General features: G+C 43.2%; 1 protein-coding gene and 1 pseudogene across 1 annotated transcript in view; one reads left to right on the forward strand and one right to left on the reverse strand.

Annotated features, from left to right (window-relative positions):
• The window catches only part of RHEX (regulator of hemoglobinization and erythroid cell expansion), a 30620-nt gene that overhangs the window by 7369 nt on the left and 5896 nt on the right, over nucleotides 1–17355 (reverse strand). The gene's annotated exons all lie outside the window — the stretch shown is intronic.
• LOC119001676 (T-cell acute lymphocytic leukemia protein 1-like) lies at nucleotides 5578–6292 on the forward strand (annotated as a pseudogene).

The raw sequence follows: 17355 nt of genomic DNA on the forward strand, positions 1-17355 counted from the left end.
AGACCACATGAGAGGACACAAGCCTCAACAAATTCAAGAAAATTGAAATGATATCAAACATTTTCTCTGACCACAAGGGACTGAAACTAGAAAGCAACCTCAAGGAAAAAAAACCTAAAACACTCAAAATCATGGAGATTGAATAACATACTATTACACAATGAGTGGGTCAAGAATAACATTAGGGAAGAAATCAAAAAGTTTCTGGAAACAAAAATGAATTGACAACAATCCAAAACTTATGGGACACAGTGAAGGCAGTCCTGAGAGGGAAGTTCATAGCTATACAGGCCTACATAAAGAAGATAGAAACATTTCAAACAAACAACCTAACCCTATGCCTACGAGAAATCAAGGAACAACAACAAAGACAACCCAGAGCAAGTAAAAGAAAGGAAATAACAAGATCACACCAGAATTAAATGACATAGAGATTAAAAGCACAATTCTAAGGATCAATGAATCCAGGAGATGGTTCATTGAGAAGATAAACAAAACCAACAAGCCGTTAAGCAGGCTCATCAAGAAAAAAAGAGAGAGGACCTAAATAAACACAATCAGAAATGAAAGAGGAGCGATTACAACTGATACCACAGAAATACAAAGGATTTTAATAAATTACTATGAAGAACTATATGCCAAGAAATTTGAAAACCTAGATGAAATGGACAAATTTATAGAAGAAAATAATCTTCCAAAACTCAATAGAAAAGAAGCAGAAAGCTTGAACAGACCAATAGTACCTGATGAAATTGAAACAGTAATCAAAAAGCTTCCAACACACAAAAGCCCTGGACCAGATGGTTTCACAGGAGAGTTTTACAAAGCATTTAAGGGAAAGCTAACCCCCATCCTCCACAGATTATTTTTAAAAATTCAAGAAGATGGAAGACTCCCAAAGTCTCTTTATGAAGCCAACATAATCCTAATCCCCAAACCAGATAAAGACATAACAAAAAAAGAAAACTTCAGGCCAATATTGCTGGTGAACATAGATGCTAAAATCCTCAACAAAATATTGGCAAACCACATCCAGCAATATGTTAAAAAGATTATACACTATGACCAAGGGGGATTCATCCCAGTGAGGCAAGGATGGTACCATATTCTCAAATCAAGAAACATAATATACCACTTAAACAAAACAAAAGACAAAAATCACACAATCATATCAATAGATGCTGAAAAAGCATTTGATAAGGTACAGCACCCATTTAAGATAAAAACACTCAGCTAAGTGGGAGTAGAGGGAACATTCCTCAACATAATAAAGGCCATATATGAGAGACTTTCAGCCAACATCATACTCAATGGAGAAAAACTTAGAGCTTTCCCACTAAATCAGGAACAAGACAAGCATGCCCACTTTCACCACTCCTATTCAACATAGTCCTGGAAGTCCTAGCCACAGTGATCAGACAAGAAAAAGAAATAAAAGGCATTCAAATTGGAAAGAAGGAAACAAAACTGTCACTGTTTGCAGATGACGTGATAGTGTACATAGAAAATCCTATAGACTCCACCAAAAAACTACTCAACCTAATAAATGAATTTGGCAAAACAGATGGATACAAAGTCAATACTCAGAAATCAAAGGCATTTGTGTACACCAACAATGAAACATCAGAAACAGAAATCAGGAAAAATCCCATTTGATATAGCAACAAGAAAAATAAAGTACTGAAACTTCCGGCCAAGATGGAGTTGTAGGTGGAAACACTGTGCCTCCTCAAACAACCAAGTTTAAAGACAACAAAGTTTTAGTAACAAAAACACAACCAAAACACAGAAAATTGAATTGTACAGAAGTCCGACAACAACAAACCATTCAGCCAGACTGGTAAGAGGGGCGGAGTCAGTGGCTGGCGGAGATGGGTCACAAAGGAAAAAAGCGGTCGGACTGACCCAGGCACACAGGTGGCGGTTGGCAGATCCCAGGTGTGGGGTGGCAACAGGAAGAACCAGTGAGGGCACAAGGCGACTGGCTGACTGTGGTCACACATTCAAGTGCAGGTAAACCAGGCGAAGGAGCTAGCAGTGAGACAGACTGTGCAGGCTAGGGCCCCAGCACTGGGAATTAAAGCCTAAAATCACCAATTGGAAAAGCTTTCGGGGTGGAGGTGCCAGGAGAAGCTCCCAGGCTCACAGAGAGTTTGTTGGAGAGACCCACAGCGTCCTGGAGGGTGCACAGGCCCACACACCGGGGAGCCAGCACCAGTGGGGCCAGATTTGCTTGTGGGAAGCAGCAGAGGGAACAAAAATCTGAGAGAGAACAGAACAAACGCTATTCCCTCTCTCTGACCCCACCCCCACATACAGCGTCACAACTCAGGGACTGGGTCGTCCCGTCCTGGTGAACACCTAAGGCTCTGCCTCTCATACACAACAGGCGTGAACAGACCAAAACAATATGGCTCAAGAAGAACAGCTCAAAGTCCGAGAGCCAATTCTTCTAAGTGACCAAGAGATAACCAACCTATCAGATGCACAGTTCAAAATACTGGTGATCAGGATGCTCACAGAACTGGTCGATTTTAGTCACAAATTAGAGGAACAAATGAAGGCTACACTAATTGAAATGAAGGGAAATGCACAGGGAATCAATAGTAATGGAAAGGAAACTGGTACTCAAATCAAGGGAGTGGACCAGAAGGAAAAAAAAAATTACCAAGTAGAAAACAATGAAGAAATAAGAATTCAAAAACAATGAGAAGATGCTTAGGAACCTCCAGGACATCTTTAAATGTTCCAACATCCAAATTATAGGAGTACCAGAAGGGGGAGAGGAAGAGCAGCAAGTGGAAAACTTATATGAACAAATTATAAAGGAGAACTTCCCCAATCTGGCAAAGGAAATAGACCTCCAGGAAGTCCAGGAAGCTCAGAGAGTCCCAAAGAAGGTGGGCCCAAGGAGGAACACACCAAGGCACATCATAATTACATTAGCCAAGATTCAAATGAAGGAGAGAATCCTAGAAGCAGCAAGAGATAAGGGGACAGTCACCTAAAAAGGGGTTCCCATCAGACAGTCAGCTGATTTCTCAAAAGAGACCTTACAGGCAAGAAGGGGCTGGAAAGAAGTATTCCAAGTCATGAAATCCAAAGACCTACAACCAAGATTGCTCTATCCAGCAAAGCTTTCATGTAGAATGAAAGGGCAGATAAAGTGCTTCTCAGATAAAGTCAAGTTCAAGGAGTTCATCATCACCAAGCCCTTATTATATGAAATGTTAAAGGGACTTATCTAAGAAAAAGAAGATAAAAATATGAACAGTGAAAGGACAGCAAACTCACAGTTATTAACAACCACACCTAAAACAAAAGCAGACTAAGAGGACAGCTAGATCAGGAGCAGAGCCATAGAAATGAAGATCACATGGAGGGTTAGCAACAGGGGAGTGGGAAGAGGAGAAGGGGGGAGAAGGTACAGAGAATAAGTAGCATAGATGGTAGGTAGAAAATAGACAGGGGGGAGGGCAAGAATAGTATGGGAAACAGAGTCTAAAGAACTTGTGATACATGGACATAAACTAAAGGGGGGTGAATGGTGGGGGAAGGGGTGTGCAGGGTGGAGGGGAACAAAGGGAGGGAATAGGACAACTGTAATGCATAATCAATAAAATATATTTAAAAGAAAGAATAAAAATATTTAAAAAAGGAAAAAGAAAGTACCTAGGAATAAACCTAACCAAGGAGGTAAAAGACCTATAAAACTATACAACAGTAAAGAAAGACATTAAGGAAGACACAAACAAATGGAAGCATGTACCATGTTCATGGATTGGAAGAATTAACATCATTAAAATGTCCATACTACCCAAAGCAATCTATAGATTCAATGCAATAATACCTATTAAAGTACCAATGACATATTTCACAGATACAGAACAAACATTTCAGAAATTTATATGGAACCATAAATGACCCCGAATAGCTGTAGCAATTTTGAGAAAGAAAAACAAAGCAGGAGGGATCACAACACTTGATATCAAACTGTATTGTTAGAGGAAATTGGCAGTTATTTTAAAACATAGCACAGCACCCAAAGAATGACTTATTTATGGCTTGTTTTTTCCCCTTTGTTTCTTGCCTGTCCCTGCTCTCCAGAGATAACGATGGCCCCTGTGTGCTAGAGATAACATGTCACTTCTTGCTTCTGTAAGCTGCTTCTTGCTTTCCCACCAGAAGTAATGGTTTGAGTGACAGACCACCCCTCACCCTATGTAAGCAACTGCTCCTCACTGATCGGGGCCCAGAATTTGGAGACTGCCTCCTCTGGGTCCGCATGTACAATAAAGGTTCCACTTTGCTTTCTCCAGTGTTCGGTTTGAATCTTTCCCGTAACATTTTAGTTCCCTGACCGGAACACTGCTCACACGAGCAGGCATTTGCCTCCGGTGAGGTGGCCTCGGGCACTCTGTGGAGCCCTGTGATGGAGGAGAAGCGCACGCCCTGGCTGTTTCGAGTCCTAACCCGTCCTGGGCTCCCGAGTTAGCTGCCAGCGAGACCCAGTCGCTACCAGGGCTGGAGAGAGAGCGAACTGGTTCAGCTTGGGGAGCTGCGCAGCCTTTAGATTGGTAAGCGCCCCGGGGACTAGGACCTGAGACTAGACCCACCCCTTGTGGTGGAAGGAGAGCCTGATCACCTCTCAGACAGACCATTAGCCATAAGTCCTTTAAAGGCCAGCTGGCCGCTTGGTAAGAGAAACGTATCCCCACTTAGTTAGGGCAGTCCTGCTGGGGGCGGGGAGGACTGTCTTGAACTCTCAGATGTTTGTCTACGTGTTTGTGTGAGTGACTGAGTTTGTGACTCCACAAGTAAAAAACCCACGGAGTCTGAGTGGGCCCCCACCTGCGGTTCCTCGGTCCGTCATACGACATAACGGCTGGGAGCTTAAGCCGGATTCTACGCTGGCAGCCTTAGCTAAAACAGACCCAAGTCCCCTGAGAGAGGAGAGGCCAGGCGGGCGAAACTGAAAACCCCATCCCTTTGTTTGCGCCCTTGTGCGAGGCACACCATGGGCGCAGGCCCCTCAACAGTGCGAGACTGCATGTTGCAGAACTTCAGTCGGTTTCAAGGCCAGGACCCAAACATGACTCGAGACCAATTAGAAACGTTCTGCGCATCAGAGTGGCCAACATTTAGGGTGGGCTGGCCCCCCTGAGAGAACCCTGGACTTAGAGACAATTTAGACAGTACACTTAAAAGTCACACGCAAGCCAGGACACCCAGATCAGTACGTTTACATAGATGACAAGAATTAGCGCAGGACCTGCCGTCATGGCTCCGGCAGTGCGCAGGTCAAAAGCCTAAGGCGACAGGAAAGGCTGGCAGTGGGCGAAAGCAGCGCAGTCCCGCGTTCTAGTTGCCCAGTCAAGAGAAACGGCGCCGCTCCCTCTTGTTCAAAGAAGAGCCAGGGGAAGAGCCGCCTATCCGTCCGCCTCGCCCATAGGCTCCGGAAACTCTCGGCCAGGCCCGGGGAAGCAAAGACCCGCATCCCCAACCTACACCCCGGCTCCTGCGGGTCTCCCGCAGCGGCCGAGTAGAGATCCTGTTCAGAGGGGTCGGCCCCTCTAAATGGCAGAGCAGCCGCCCAGCGAGGCGGCAGGCAGTGACCCCGCGGCTGGAGGGACGAGAGGCGGCGAGGCCACATGGCCCCCCTGCGTCTAGTCCTGCTAAACGGGGTCGCCAAGGAGACGAGCAGCGCTGTACTAGCTGAGCCTCCGGTGACCCAGCTAGGAGCGCGGGGTGGCCCCAGGCGGCCCTGAGGGTAGGGGCGGCGCCCTACGAGACTTAAAGGACCTGGACGCTGCCGCAGCCGAAGCGCACCATCAGGTGCCGACCACCACCGAGCTGTGCAGACCTCCTGGGCCCACTCCGGCGCCCACGGAGCTGACCCCGGGCAGCCAGATAGTGCAGTTGAGCCCGCCCGCGCTGGCGGCCCAGCAATGCGTGCTTTGAGGAACCAGATACCTTCTCTATGTTTGCCACCAATAACCAAGTGAAGAAGAGACCCTCCCCTTATGAGACAGAGATTACTAATGGTCCCCATACCAAAGTTATAAGGTGCCTCTACACCAACAGCCAGACGCGGTGGCGCGCGCCTGTAGTTCCAGCTACTCTGGAGGCTGAGGCAAGAGGATCACTTGAGCCCAGGAGTTTTGGGCTGGGTGTCTGCACTAAGTTTGGCAACCTTAGAGTGACCTCCCAGGAGCGAGAAGCCACCAGATTGCCTCAGAAGGGGAGAAACAGCTGTCTAAGAAAAGAAATAGACAAGCACACCAGAGCATAGACCCAGACCAGCGCACCTACTACAGAGAGAGAAAGTACTAGAAAAGAGAGTGCCCCTCCCCCCCAAAAAAGAAAGAAAAAGCCCAGTGACAGGCGACAGAGACCAGGGTCACAGGTGCCTACAATCCAGACTGCCATAAGACTTCAAAAACTCTCCCACTCTCTTCAGAGAGGCCCTGGCCAGAGACCTAAAGCCATTCATGGGGGAGAGACTGACCCAGTGTTGCTACAGTATGTAGATGACCTCCTTTCAGCTGCACCAACCTGAGACCCGTGCTGGAAGGGCACTTGCTGGCTACTCCAACTGCTAACCAGGACAGGGTACTGGGTGTCATAAAAAAAGACACAAATATGCCAGACTCAAGTAAAATATCTGGGGTTTATCATCTCTCAAGGAAAGCAAGTTCTAAACTTACTTATCCAAACAACTAGACAATGTAGCAACAGGCTGGCCACCTTGCCTCAGAGCCCTAACAGCTACAGTCACCCCCTTGAAAGAGGCTGATAAGCTCGTGACAAGGACCCCTGATAACAAAAATAGCCAGGGGAAACCAGAGGGCTGACCAGGCAACAAAAGTGGCGGTGACAGGCCCAGAGGCGGCAACCATGCTGCCGGCTCTGCAAGAGACCCCTGACACCCCAGAGGAGCAGAAGTGGGCAGTGCAAGAGGGCTGCCTGCAAACAGCCTCTGGGACACGGAAGCTGCCGGATGGCCGGCTCCACACCCCACAGGGCCAAGCCAGCAGCCTGGCCAGGCAATGCCAGGCCCTCACTCATCTGAGAAAAACGTCCCTAGAGACTTTGCTTAAGAGATACTACTACTCGTCCAACATGTCTAAACTATGTGCTTCAGGCTCAACACAGTGCTTGACCCGTGCCTGGAACAATGCAATAAGTCACCCAAAGACCCCAATGGGGGTCCAATACAAAAGATTACAGCCTTTTGAAGATTTACAAATAGACTTTACAGAAGTAAAACCTAGCAAAAGGTACAAATACCTCCTCATGATGGTCTACACATTCTCCGAGTGGATAGAGGCGTTCCCCTCTCAGGCAGAGAAAAGCAAAGAAGTAATAAATGCTCTACTCAGAAAAGTAATTCCAAGGTTTGGACTGCCTATCGCCATAGGGAGTGACAATAGACTAGGCTTTATAGCCAAGGTGATCCAAGATCTTGCAACTCAGCTAAGGATTAATTAGAAATTGCACACTGCCTACCGCCCCCAGAGTTCAGGAAAAATAGAACATATAAATCGGACTCTGAAAGAGACACTGGCCAAATTTCATAAAGAGACTAACCTACTCTGGCCTGACCTGCTGCCATTAGCACTGTTCAGAGTTCGGAATGCCCCAAACCCCACTGGGTACAAACCATTTGAGCTAGTCTACGGCAGGCCACCAGCTATCCTGACCCTGCCCAGGAGAGAGCTTAAAGTTCTTAGAAAAGCAGGACAGACTAAGTATCTCCAGAAGCTAGGGGAAACACTTAGCCAGATACACCAGGACGAATTAAGCCAAGAACCCTGTCCATAAGGGGGGCCAGCCCACTCACATAAAGCCTAAGAACTATGTATAAATAAAAAATTAGAGCCCTGGCTGGTGTGGCTCAGTGGATTGAGCGCGGGCCTGTGAACCACACAATCGTGGTTTGATTCCCAGTCAGGGCACATGCCTCGGTTGCGGGCCAGTTCCCAGCAGAGGACTCACAGGAGGTGGCCATACATTGATGTTTCTCTCCTTCTCTCCTTCCCTTCCCCTCTAAAGATAAATAAATAAAATCTTTAAAAAATAAAAATAAAAAATTAGAAAACAGAGTCCCTCCAACCCACATGGACAGGGCCTCATTTAGTCATATTAACTACCCCAGTCACCTTAAAGTTGGAAGAATCACACCTTAGATCCATTACAGCCGAGCCAAGGCAACAACAGACCCCAAGGACCAGAGGGCTGACAAGGATCCAGAAGCACCGTCGCTAAAGCTGCCCACCCTGAGGTTAAGAAGAAAACCAGCCGCCGAATAGACTGTTGTTCTTAGGGACTCCTGCCTTCCTGGGGATTCCTGACCTTCGTTGGCATTTTCACAATAATCCTAGAAATTAGATTGATAGCTGTAACTCCCCCAGCATAAAATCCCAAGGAGTGGTTTGGGCTAGAAAGAATACACCTATGTCTCATCTGTATCTCTATATATTTACTATATTTTACTTAGCCTGCTCAGCCCCTGTCACAGCCTCAATATGCAAATACAAAACACCAGGAAAAAAAAACAAAGATAAAAAGTGACGTAGTGAGCTGGTATATAGAGCCAAGAGATTTCATGTCACGTACCTCTATACCCCCAGACTATGTAGGGGCAAAAAAACCTTACACCTGAAGAAAAAGGCTCCACCACACAGATATTATAGTCAGAAGTTTAGAGTATCAGAGCCAAAAGTGTCAGCCTCATGGGCCCCCAGGTAGACAAGTCTGCTGGGACTACAGTCCAACAGCAGAGTAGCTCCCTAGCAGAAGTCCCCCTCCAGAACTGACGGGCCCTAGACCTCCTCGCCGATAAAAAAAGGGGGACCTGTATGTTCCTAAAAAAGTGTTGCTACTGTATAAACATAATTATAATAAAAATTATAATTAAAAGGTTAAAAAATCAGAAAGAACATAAACGGCCATGCCAAAAATAGAAAGTTAAAAATAAAAAAATTATAGAATAAATCCTCAAGCCTGGCTCCAGTGACTACTTCCCTTTATAGGACCCCTAATTATTATCTTCCTAAAAATAAGCGTTGGGCCCTGCATATTGTGGACCATAATCCAGACTCTAGAGGCCACAGTAACTAAACAGGCCACAACAAAAGTCCTCGCCCCCCAACAATGCCAATATAGGTACCAAAACTTACTAAAGTCTAAAAGTCTAAATAACAACCAGCTATAAATGATGCTAAAGTAGCAAATAATGGTCTATAGCATCAAAAGGGGGGAATGTTAGAAGATATTGGCAGTTATTTTAAAACATAGCACAGCACCCAGGGAATGACTTATTTTATGGCTTGTTTTTTTTCTTTGTTTCTTGCCTGTCCCTGCGCATCAGAGATAACGATTGTCCCTGTGTGCTAGAGATAACATGTCACTTCTTGCTTCTGTAAGCTGCTTCTTACTTTCCCACCAGAAGTAATGGTCTGAATGACAGACCACCCCTCACCCTATATAAGCAATTGCTCCTCATTGATCGGGGCCCAGAATTTAGAGAATGCCTCCTCTGAGTCTGCATGTGTAATAAAGGTTCCATTTTATTTCCTAGTGTTCAGTCTGAGTCTTTCCTGTAACAGTATTACAAGACCTCCATAATCAAAACAGCCTGGTGCTGGTATAAAAGCAGGCATGTAGCCCAATGGAATACAACAGAGAGCCCAGAAATAAACCCAGGTCTCTACAGTCAATTAGTATTTAACAAAGGGGGAAGAAGCATAAAATGAAGCAAAAATAGCCTCTTCAACAAATGGAGTAGGGAGATCTGGACAGATACATGCAAAAAAAAATGAAACTCAAGCACCAAATTACACCATACACAAAAATAAATTCAGGGTGGATAAAAGACTTAAATATAAGTCATAACACCATAAGAATGCTAGAGGAGAACTTTGGCAGGAAATCTCAGACATGCCACGCAGCAACATCTTCACGGATGTGTCCCCAGGAGCAAGGGACACAAAGGAAAGAATAAACAGATGGGACCTCATCAAATTAAAAGGCTTCTGCACGGCTAAAGAGAACAGCATTAAAATGAAAAGAGAACCAACCATATGGGAAAACATATTTGCCAATGACACCTCAGACAGGGTATGATCTCCAAAATATATAAAGAACTCACACAACTCCACTCCAGAAAGACAGAAAACCCAGTTAAAAAATGGACAAGAGACTTGAATAGACACTTCTCCAAGGAGAACATACAGAGGGCCCAGAGACACATGAAAAGATGCTCAGCATCACCAATCAAAGAGATGCAAATTAAAACCACAATGAGACACCACCTCATACGATCAGAATGGCCAACATAAACAAATCAACAAACAAGCGTTGGAGAGGATGCGGAGGAAAGAGAACCCTAGTGCACTGTTGGTAGGAATGCAGACTGGTTCAGCCACTGTGGAAAACAGTCTGGAATTTCCTCAAAAAACTAAAAATGGAACTGCCTTTTAACCCAGCAATTCCACTGCTGTGACTATACCCTAAGAACCCTGTTCATAGCAGCACAATTTACAATAGCCAAGTGCTGGAAGAAACCTAAGTGCCCATCAGCAAATGAGTGGATCAAAAAACTATGGTACATTTACACAATGAAATTCTACACAGCAGAGAGAAAGAAGGAGCTTACACCCTTTGTGACAACATGGATGGAACTGGAGAGCATTACACTAAGTGAAATAAGCCGGGCAGTGAGGGACAAATACCATATGATCTCACCTTTAACTGGAACATAATCAACAAAAGAAAAAAGCAAACAAAATATAACCAGTCATTGAAATTAAGAACAATCTAACAATAGCCAGAGGGGAGAAGGGAGGGGGCAGTGGGGAGAAGGGTTTTCAGGAACTACTATAAATGACACATGGACAAAACCGAGGAGGAGGGTGGAAGCAAGGGAGGGAAGGAGATTTGGAGGCGGTGGGGAGGAATTACAAACAACTGTAATTGAACCACAATAAAATAATTTTAAAAAATAAATGAAAGCTTTACCAGATAGAGTAATCTTGGATGTAGGTCCTTGCATTTCATGACTTCAAATACTTCTTTCCACCTCCTTCTTGCCTGCAAGGTTTGTTTTGAGAAATCAGTTGTCAGTCTAATGAGAACTCCTTTGTAGGTACCTGTCTCCCTTTCTTTTGCTGCTTTTAAGATCCTCTCTTTATCTTTAATCTTGGGTAACTTAATGATGATGTGCCTTGGTGTGTTTCTCTTTGGGTCCAAATTCTTTGGGACAGTCTGGGCTTCCTGGACATCCTGGAAGTCTATTTCCTTCACTAGATTGGGAAAGTTTTCCTTCATTATTTGTTCAAATAAGTTTTCAATTTTTTGCTGTTGTTTTTCCCCTTCTGGAACCTCTGTAATTTGGATATTGGAATGTTTCAGGTTGTCCCATAGGTTCATAAGTCTCTCTTCACTTTTTTGAATTCTTGTTTCTTCATTCTGTTCTGGGTGGATATTTATCTTTTCCTTTTGCTCCAAATCATTGCTTTGAGTCCTGGTTTCCATTCTGTCACTGTTGGTTCCCTGAATATTTTACTTTCTTTCACTTTGGGTATCTTTCATTCATATTTTTCATTCTTTGACCAAGCTCAATCAATTCTGTGAGCATTTTGATTACCAGGGCTTTAAATTCTCCATCATATAGGTTGGCTATCTCCTCATAGCTTAGTTTTCTTTCTGAGGTTTTGTGCTGTTCTTTCATTTAGGCCATATCTCTCTGTCTTGGCTCACCTGTTAAGTTGTTAGGGGATAGGGCCTTAGGTATTCGTCCAGGCAGGGTAACCCTCCTTGCTTTGCTGAAGCTGCCTGTGGGGGTAGGGGCCAGAGAGGGAACAGTGCAGCTTCCCCACTCATCTCTAGCTCACTTTCCAATGAACAGTCATGTGAGACTTGGAGTTTCTCCCACTGCAGCAACTGCAGTGGTCCACAGGCAGCTCAGAGTCTCAGTTTCCCACTCAACCAGCCCCTCCTGCGGGGTCTGCCACCTCACTTCAGGTTCTTACTGGTCTGTTTGTTCTGTTTTTTCTTTAATTCCTTGGTTGTTGGAGTTCCATGCAGTTTGATTTTCTGGCACTTCTGGTTGTTTATTGATTTTATATTGGTTGTTATCCTCTTTTTGGTTGTGTGAAGAAGTGAAGGGTTTCTATCTAGCCTTCATCTTGGCGTGAACCCTAACTGTAGACTGTGAACATTAAAAAGTCTGCCATCAAGGTTTCTTTTCCCAGCCAGGGTTTCCAAGTGCTAAGGGCTGTATGAAAAGTCCTGACACTTCTCACTTGTAGTTTTGGCACTATGGCTTTCTAACATCAAAATTGGGACTAAGAGTTCTGAGGGTGGGAAAGTAGTGATGGGGAAAGAGTGTGTGGGTTTGCCACCACTGCTTTGCCAGGGCTGTGGGTAGTGGCCAGCTGGAATTTTCCAGAGGGAAATACCACCATCTCTCCCATGCCTTTCATAGACCAACAGGCTCTCAGAATGACTTTTCTATGGGAGGTCAAAAGTTGGGAGCAAACTGGCCAATTTATTTATTAATAAATAAGAATTTATTACTATGCATAATAAATTCTAGACACTTCTCCCAAAGGAACCTAACTCTATTTAGCCTTTGCTTTTAAAGCCAAGTGAGCCAAGCATATCCAACACTATCAACTCCAAAGAGTTCTATTTAGTTTGATTTATAAGGATGTGTTCAGGATCCAGACATGACTGGTTTATTTTGTTTAGATATCACATGTGAGATGGGTGTGGAGAGGTGGGAGGGAGAGTAAGAATGTTCTAGATGGGTGAATGCCCCTTTGTGTCTGTGTCAGAGTCATCCCTCTGCTGGCCCTTTGTCCCAGCACCCACCACTGTGCTGGCAAGAAGCACCGGAAGGTGAGCACCGGGGCTCCTGTGTTCTGTCTGCAGGAGGGCAGCCATTAGCTCACGGTGGTGCTGGCGGGAAGGGGCCGTAGGGAGGCCAGACACTGTCCCAACACGCAGCTACAAAAGACTTCAGGCAGTTACCCATCTCCTACCTCCCTGAATTCTATAGACAAATAAGTAGAAAACCCAACATTCCCTAGTGATCAGTGAACTCAAGAAAGAAAGCTCAGAGTGACTGCACACAGAATCCAAGCTGCTGAGCCAAGAGGCTGGAAAGGAAACACAGAAATGAATGGTCTTGAAGGATTTGGTTACTTGGTTGAAAAAAGGACAAAGACATGTCTTGGTATAGGTACTAACTTCCCAAGCAAATTTTAGTACTGGACTCATTAAAGGGACAGGTGTAAAAAGAAGACTGGACTTGACCGAGAGAGCTTTGTGCATCACAAAAGTCACAAAAATCATGGAAAACAGCCAGGAGATAGGCCAGTGTGTCTGCAAAATCAACAATGTTCCATTTTTAAGGCACTCTATTCTAATGCTTTAGTATTGATTTACTTCATGTTGAATGTCACATTTGCCCTTAATAACAGAATTTTTACTCCCTCTTCCATCAAAGGGGATGGCCAGAAAGCTACCAAGGCTGTGTTCTGATACCACACTTAAAGTTGTAATTTTTAAAAGCTACTCTCACCTTTTATTTATTAAAAATTAAACAATGACTAGATATTTGCAAAAGAATCAAGAATATGAATAAAGCATTTTATAAAATCCCCTCAAATTTTATTTCATGAAATTTTCTGTGTGTATTCATAAATATAATTTGTGAATGTGTGTGTAGATTTGTACACACATACATAATTATTTAAAAACATGGGATCATACCAATTAACAGCTTCTTCTCTTTGCTTAATGTATCATAAACATGTTTTGATATGTTTATGATATCAAAACCTTAATTAAAAAACCAGTCTGGGGGCCCACAGCCTGAACCTGGTGCCTAGGTGATTTGGCCTGACGATGCACTTTAAAGATTTGGGGACGGTTTTCTTCAGCCCCTGGCTCACCCCTGAGGGCGTTTGAGTTTACCATCCTTGACTTTTATGTAATCATTTTAAATTCCTACTATTCCTCTTTGTTGGTTTTCTTAACAGTCTCTGATATTTGGAGCCCGACACTTCCTTGTTGCCTAGAGTTGTTTGGCCTGCTGCTGGACACTTGGTATCCTATGAGGTCACCAATGTAACAAGTCAGAGTAGCTACCAAAATGACCAAATATGACCCCACATATTTCTAAATGCCCCCACTGAGGCATATGCTGTTGCCCCCAATTGAAAATCACTGCCTTAAATAAGTGTTTCATTATTTTAGAACCAATATCTTGTTTTGGCTCCCTGTACAAAGGTAGATTGCCCAGACTCCATTCCATCATTTTACTACACTAAGAGCCCCTCCTAGACCCTAGCAACCACCAGGTAGATTTCCACCCTGCTACTTACTAACACTATGAACTTGAGCAAATTACTTGAGCACTGTGTGTGTTTTTCACTTATAAAATTCTTGACTGGAAATTAAGAGTTTGGGGGTAGTCCTTACTATACAGCAGACATTGAATAGATGTTATGTTTTCCCTTAAAAATATATTATGAGCATCTGGGTAGCCAAACAATGCACAGTCCCTACATCAGTAGGTAACATAAGAGTTAACAGGATGAAATATGAATCCAAATTCTTTTCCCTTCTGGATTTTAGTTATTGAACTTCTCAGTGCCGCATTGTCTGTACTGTAATATGAGGAGGACAGTATCTGCCTCATAGCGTTCTCGCGTGGGCTTGGCTAATTATATCGTTTGTAAAGACCTTTATGCAGTGCCAAGCATGGGGGGAACACTCAATGATTATTAGGTATTATTCAACCCCGAAACATTTCACCAAAAGGGCAACTACAGGAGAGCTATTAAAACTGGGTTGTCCTATTCTAGGAAACTTAGGCGTTTCTTTTAAGTACAGTTTGAAGATAAGATCCAGGCAGGATGAGGTAAGAAAATGATGACAGATGACATAATTTCAGTGGCTAATGGCCCCTAACCACAATGAGCAGTTTGTTCCTTGGGGTCTAATTGCAGATTGCCAATCAGACAGTCTACAGAAACATCTGCTCCAAACACCTCTGAAATGAGCAACTGAAGGGAATTATGTGGCAAAAACTCTGCTGGACCATGGAGAGGTTGGTGCACTTTGTTTCATCACCTGTACGGGGACTGTCCCACCTGCCTTCATGCTGCTGGGTTTTGACACCCAGACCCAGGCAAATCCACACTTCAGCTGAGCCCTGAGAGCATTCCTTCTGTTCTCATTGGACCTGGCTGGAAATCCTGAGACCCCCAGTTACAGCGGGATTCCATTCAGTTGTTGCCCCTTCTACTGGTAGAGGAGCTCTCTCATGGCCTCCCTAGCAATGCAGCATAACATCAGAGGTGAAGTACTGGAGATGAGCCTTTTCCTTCCCGATACCGTGCTTTCTCTGGACAGATTCATTCTAGAAAGAATGGTTCCAAACAAGAGCACGAGAGAGGATGATTTATTTAAAAATCACTTGAAGTAATCGCAATCAACATTGTTAAGCTGACTTTATCAATCTTTTAAAATTAAGTAGCTTAAAAAATTTTTAAAGCTTTTATGAAGATTACTTTGCAATCTTCATTAATTTATTGTTTTAAAAATTAATAATTCGAGCCATAACATGGCATACGATATGGCAGAAGAGAATGAGGCACGGAGACGAGCGCCTGGCTTCTCCTAGCTCCCTCCCTTGCTAACTGTGTAACCTGGGACAGGTAGAGGTCCTTTCCAGGCCCTGCTAAACTAGGGGCCAGAAAAGTACCCCTCAGGTTCTTTCTAGCCCTAAGCATTCTGTTCTTTAAAGACTAGGGTAGAGGAGGGGAAAAGGGAAACAAATGTGGATGGAAACAAAATAATTTAAGTGAAAAAAGCCTTTGTTTCCAATTTATAATTTTACACAGCTTCCTCCACATTACTAGACTTTTCTCTCCTAATTTAATGTGCAGTTTTGAGTAATCAAGACAAGGAGGAACCATAAATAAACCAAACTGATAATGAGTAACTATAACCATAGAAACAGAGCTCAAAAACTGTGAGACTGCTAAGGGTTTTTTAAAAATGAAATCTCAGTAAAATGAATGATTTCCTAAAAAACTATAAATTAGCAAAATTGATGCCATAAAGCAAAGAAAACTTAAACGAAGATCAAAATAACAAGAAAGAAGTTTGGGAAGCAACATGATATCTTGCTGCTAAAGGCAGGCAACTTGGAGTCAGACAGCTTGGGTTCACATCCCAGTTTGCTCTCTGCAAGAGCTTCATCTATTTACCCTCTCGAAGCCTTAATTTTCTTATTTGTAAGTTGGAAACAACAGTAATGGATTCTCAGATAAATATAAATGGCATCTACATCTGAGGATGAAATAAGATGAGGTGTGTGAAGTAGTCATTACAGCTTTTGTCACATACTTATAAGCATCCAATAAATGACAGCTACTATTATTTAGAAATTGAAAGCATTGTCAGAACTATGTACTAAAAATCTGTATTCATACAACTAGTTTTACAGATGAGTTACTTGAAACTTCTAAGGAACATGTGATTATCATATTATGTAAGAATCCAGGGCACAGAAAAAGACCAAAAACTCTCCAGCCTCCTCTCACTTATGAATGCAGAGCTAAGTATATAATAATACCAAGAAGTTGTTCCAGAGACGTCCAGGATTCAATGGTCACAACGATGAAAATGAATGGTGAGTATTCACTCTGTGCTTTTGTCCTCTTGTTCTACAAGAATAGACATAATCACCTTTCCCTGCATGAGGACACCAAGGCTTCGAGAGGTTAAGCAACTCATCTTGGCCCCCACTCTAAAAGAGTCAGGTTTCCAACTCAAGACCATCTGACTTAAAAGCCTAACTCTCAATCACTATGAGGAACTGTCTTTTTAAAAATAATATAAATACAGCATCCATAAATTAAATTTTAAAAATAATGATCTCAGTAGATGCCAAAAAACATTTGAAAAAAATGAATAATCATTTCTTATGTTTAAGTTAATAAAAGAAAAATATGAGGATTGTTTCTTACTCTAATAAAGAATATCTTTTCTATATGAATAATTGACATCTTACCAAATAATAAAATATTTTAGTAGTTATTTGAAAACAAGAATCTCTACTGTAATTATTTTTCAAAATTAGTCCTAGAAATTCTAATTTCCTGAAAGCTTGAAGTTCCCCCAACCAATCTTCGACCTATAATAATTAGGATATTGACTATTTATCGAGCATGTTCTGTGTGGTAGGCATTTGTCTATATACTAATGCATCCAGTCCTCACAACCACCCTAGAAGGTAGATGCATTATTATTTCTATTTTACAGAAGACAAAA

Source organism: Sturnira hondurensis, unplaced genomic scaffold, assembly GCF_014824575.4.
Source record: "Sturnira hondurensis isolate 20B ecotype Veracruz unplaced genomic scaffold, ASM1482457v3 Scaffold0017082, whole genome shotgun sequence".
NCBI classification, from domain to species: Eukaryota; Metazoa; Chordata; class Mammalia; order Chiroptera; family Phyllostomidae; genus Sturnira; species Sturnira hondurensis.